We start from the raw sequence: 5448 nt of genomic DNA, 5'->3' as shown, positions 1-5448 counted from the left end.
CAAAAAAGGTGAAAAAAAGATTTTGTCAGGATACTCTTTCTAAGTTCCTTAAAAAATATCTGTGAAACAGGTAAGAGAAGTCTTAAAGTTGTTTGTTTTGTTTTTTGTCAGGATCATAAAGTGATTTGTCTTTGTAATTCTCATTTCAGCCACAGAGAGCTGAAGTGTACACCATGTTCTAAATACAACTAAACACATTCATGTTCTGATCATGTATGGATTAGTTGAATTTCAAACAGAAGGTACATATATTGTTTGTTCGCGAGTTATGTAACATTACTGTCATGTCTTTCTTTGGGCTAGAAATGTATTTAATCTCTGCCAAAAAAAAAATCTGGCAGCTAAAATGACCTTGACCACTGACATAAATAAAGATGGACAATGCGGCTCCACTTCCCTCCTATTGTGCAGCTGTGGAGCAAGTTTCCACCCATACACCTGGTCGACTCACTCGTCATCATCATGATGTAAAACCTGCATTTTATAGCATCGAACAGCTAATTAAGACCGAACCGAAAAGGAAACTAACATTTGAACAAACATCAGCTTGATAAAACTAACTTTAAGTACAGGAGAGGCAGGATTTGTGACCTATGCTGCAGCTAAGCCACCAGGGGGCAATTGAGATGCTTTGGCTTTGTTTTTGGGGGACTCTCGTGTTGTCCATTTCTGTATATCTCACTGATCCTGACACAACCGTTTTAAAAATTCACCTGGCAAAGCATTTTTAAACACGAGAGAGAAAACCATTTAGATTCGACCACTCAGAAGCAGAACTGAAACTTTAACTAATGCAGTGAAATCTGCCTCAATTTTTTTGTACAATTTGCTCCAAATCAATGAAAATATAATACTTTATATTAGTTTTTCTTGCTAAATTCACAACAATATTTATGATTGTTGTGTTATTATTATTAGGTTGAATGATGCACTCAGTCCTTTTTTGTCTGGCTTCGTACTTGAGAGTGCAAATAAGCATAGTGGCGAGGCTGAGATGTTACAGACAGATGTGTCACCACTTTCCTGTAAATCATTAATGAGTTCTAGGTTTTCAGTTATAATATATAACTGAAGCATCCAACTTGCCATTGTTTATTGAATGAAAACTTTACATTTTATGTGCATTTAAGCCTTAACTTTGTTACAACTCTAGGGTCCACACTCTTGTTTTATCACTTTACTTTTGCCTTTTATGTCATAGCATGATATATTCTGTAAATAAACTATATTAACTGTCATCCGGTTTTATAATAAATGATTCTATAATTACACGTAATGGTGAAAAGCTTTTTCTTTAGTTTTGTTGGCTGCACGTAAAGTCAAAGCTTGTAAGGAAATAATCGCAGTAAATTCATCCTCCTCTGACAACTCTGATGCTTTGTTATGGAGTGAAAGAAAGTAGCAGAGGAATCAACATGATCTCTTATCGTCTTTATGTGGTGCTGCAGGTGTTGGTTTAGTCTTTTCACTCTACACAAAAGTGTCCGGTTTCTGAGGAGTATGTGTGTGTAAGGAGGTGTGGATCAAAGCTGTAGACTTGAATTGTTGTTTCTCGCTTTGATGTCGACCACAGAGACTGATGCAGGCAAAGTTTCAGTTGAGAACAAAATGTGACAGGGAAGTACCTGTGTCAAGTTCTGCTATCAGAGAGAAACGGACTGCTGTTTTTTTTTTTTTTTAAATGTGACACCAAATACGTGAGTTCAAATCACTTCAATGGCTTTTGAGGCCAGAGATGGGAAACTACCTTGCATTTTGTTGCACACGTGTAACAACATGGCCTCTACTATAGACTATAGTCTATAACGTATGAGGCGCCAAAGTGGCATTATGAATAAAAGAGCCATGAAGTAAAAGTATCACTGTGAAAAATTAAATTATGAAATAAAAAAGCAGATCTTTGAAAATTTGGAATAAATGTCTGTAATGAATAACAGTCTTCAATAAAGCTCTGTTTGTCATGGCGTATCAAGCTAAGTAGCAAAAACAACCATAAGAATTCTCTCATTTACAAATATTTTATGTTCATCAAAGCATACAATTTATTTTTAAGGGATATAATCATGTAGGAAAACATATAATGTACATTTACAGCATATATTTTTTATACAGAGCTTTTTATATGGGTGAAGCTTCCACATATTGTGTCACTACATGTGGTTGGTGCCTTTGTCATTCAAACTTTCTTTTTTAACGTGACTCCACATGCAGCTCTCTGTTGTGGAGGTAAGTATATGCAGCATATGCAGTTTTTCTGATGCAACAGCCACAAACTTTTTCTTCTGGCTAGACTATCATGTCATACAGGCCTTTTCCACCAACATGGAACAGGTTCTGCCTACTTTTGAACTATTTAGAACATGTCAGAACCTGAAAAGCTGGCTCCCAAATTGAATCAAAAACTGTAAAAGACTGTAGCTTATAATATATAGAGCCCGAAAGTGGTATTATAATAAAACAGCTGTGAAATGTCTCAGCTTGTTCTCAGTTTCCTGGTATGTGTCTTTTCTGACATACGGTATGTTGTCGTGCTGCTGCCACCTGTGTCTCACTGCTTATGAGTTAAAATAAAATACAATAGTTATAATTGCATTTTACACCGTACCTTATACTGGTTGTATGGTATATAAACCTCAATACACAACACCGTCATGGTGGCAATCCATAATGGCGTTACTTCAAGACGGAATTTACATTTTAACAGTTTTTCATAACTTAATCATCAAATAAAGTATATTAAACAATTGAAAATTAAACTTTACTGATCTATGAATGTGACCCTATTTTTTTCCAGATTGTAAAATGTCAGAAAAAGACATTTTCAGACCATTTTTTTGGCAAGAGTTGATGGAACTGAACCATGTGAGGATGGTCGCAAAAAAAAAAGATTCAACACAACCTCCAGAGATTCATGTGACAAATTACAACACTGCTAGTAATTTCCTTAAGATCTTGCCTCTTTTTCATTGCACCATAATTGAGGGCGTGTTGTGTGCGTGTAAAGGGCCAAAACTGATAAGATAAGATATTCCTTCAATTGTTCCGCAATGGAGAAATTTAGCGTGTTAGCATTTTGTAATCTAGCGTGTCATATTCTAACGACATAAATCACATACACACACACACCCTCCGTTAATGACACACCCTTAACTACAATGGTTCCACACGATTGTTGCCACTTCATAGCACCAAGGTTCCAAGAATCCTGAAGAAGCAGAGCTAATTTGGTGGGGAAAAAACTAACAGTGTTGTTTTCAGTGAAAAAGTTAAAAAAAAAAAAAAAAACTCCCTGTACCCTACCTGCCCAGCACCAAACAGCAGACAGACACAGGTGGAGACCAGCTGGTGAACATAGTGGTCTGAGGACTGAAGCATTGTTATTAAAGTGAGGACCATATATCACAGTGTGTGAGACTGTTTGGTCCCTTTGGAGGGAATGCAAATTATGTGCACATCAGACATAAGTGTAGGGCTGCTGGAAACCAACCTCAATACAAAAGAGTAACGCCTGGGGCCTCATCTATAAAACAGACTCACAATCAGTTTTGATGTTAAGTATGACTTCACACACACCTATATAAATATACTAACAAGGCTCTGTTATGACAGCTGTTATACATCCAGTCTGTCTATTGAGATAAACATCTGATTCAAGAAATGAAAACTGTGTCAGAAATACCAAAGGAAGGGGAAAAAAGTACGTCATGTACAGTGTTGTCACACAAACATTTGGGCCCCTGTCTCCCTTTTATTGTCACACCTGAACAAATAACTGAATCTCTTAGTAAACATTTGCATCTGTGGTGGTTAATGTGGCAATCGGAAACTGCGTTAATGATGCATTTAAGAAAGTCTGCGCAAACTGAATTCTTAGCATGTTCTAAGAGTACCTAGCTGCAAGCCCCCGACCTCCACGGTTGACCGGAAACACGTGACCTCAGCAACGGAAGTTGTTCTTGTTCATGTTGTTTTTTTCCTGTGTGAAGGCTGTATTCTGCGTTATCACCATTTCATTCTTAAAATTTGCATATTACAAAAATTAGCACATGGATTCAAAATTAAGGAGTAATTAGTACGGAATTTTAAAAATTGATCAATATGAAATCAGTTTAGTAAGTCTTTAAAAAATCATCAATTCTTTAAAATACTGTAATGTTTACATCAAATGTATTTATTAAAGAATTTATTAAACAAAATGTAAATGTGAGTAAGCGCTGCCTTACTCTTCAAGGTCTTTAATTGCATCCTCCTGCCAAAATATAAATGAACTCAGTGATTATGTTTAAATAAGCGGACATCTGTTACGTTTAAACCTACAAAAAATGAGTATAATTGAAATGTTAACCGAGTATGCACTTCAGAACATCAGCAAGGTGCACACAGCAGTTAGTCAGTAATGGAGAATACACCAAGTAAAAGTTTAAAAAATACAATTAAATAATATAAAATAAATAATAAATAAAATGAATAAATAATAATAATAGATAATAATAAAATAAAAGTGTATGATAGTACACTAATAAAAAAGTAGATATTAAAAAAAAACAACTAAAAAGTGTGTGTCTTATGTTCGGGACTACAGCATGACATTTTTAATAACCAAAAATTGCATGTGAAATGTCCCTGTTATGAGTCTCAGGCAACTGATGAAGCTCCTAAATGGTTCACTGCCACACTGCACCTCCACCCATCAATTCACTGTTACTTTTAATCATGAATGGAAATGAAACAACAGAAAAAAGAGGATGGAGGGACAGATGGTCAAGTCTTGAGGGGAACTGTTATCAGTTTGTGTTCTCCTTGAGATATGATCATTCCCCAGAATCTATTACACAACATTAAAAACACACCACGATCTCACTAGTTAATGCAAAACATGGCGAAATGTGAACAGTCAGATCAGGATTTGTGAATCACAGTTTTTGAGCTAAGCTAAATCCAGTGCTAAAGTTAGCTTGGCTGTTTGTAAACCAGGCAGACAGGATGCTGAAAGACGCTGTGCATTTGTCTCTCTGCACCTGACCCTGCAGTGAGCGACTTGCCTGGCTGAACATTAGAGCAAAGGGGCAACTACACCCCCATCACTGAGGTCACGTGATTTCCTGTTATGTGCGGAGGTGCTCTCTTGCAGAGGTTTCAGCCTCCTCTCTCAAGAGAGTACTGCAGAACATTATTTTTGTCACAGTTTTAAGGTCTTCATTATACCCGGGGGCATGAGACAAAGATGGACAGCCATCTTACACTCGCACCTGCACTGAGAAAAGATTACTGCTTTACTGTATTTCATAATAAAAACAACAAACTAAGACTCATGTTTTATTAGCAGAATTCAGATGAATTGGTTTCCAACAAGGGCTCGCCCATTCTGTTGTACCATAGAATTAACAATGTTAAATAATAGTCTAACTTATCGAACTTGCATCAGCGATGTTTGATGAACAGAAGAGA

This window comes from Lutjanus erythropterus, chromosome 2, assembly GCF_056507025.1.
Source record: "Lutjanus erythropterus isolate fLutEry1 chromosome 2, fLutEry1.hap2, whole genome shotgun sequence".
NCBI classification, from domain to species: domain Eukaryota; kingdom Metazoa; phylum Chordata; class Actinopteri; order Lutjaniformes; family Lutjanidae; genus Lutjanus; species Lutjanus erythropterus.
Note: the sequence above shows the minus strand (reverse complement) of the source record.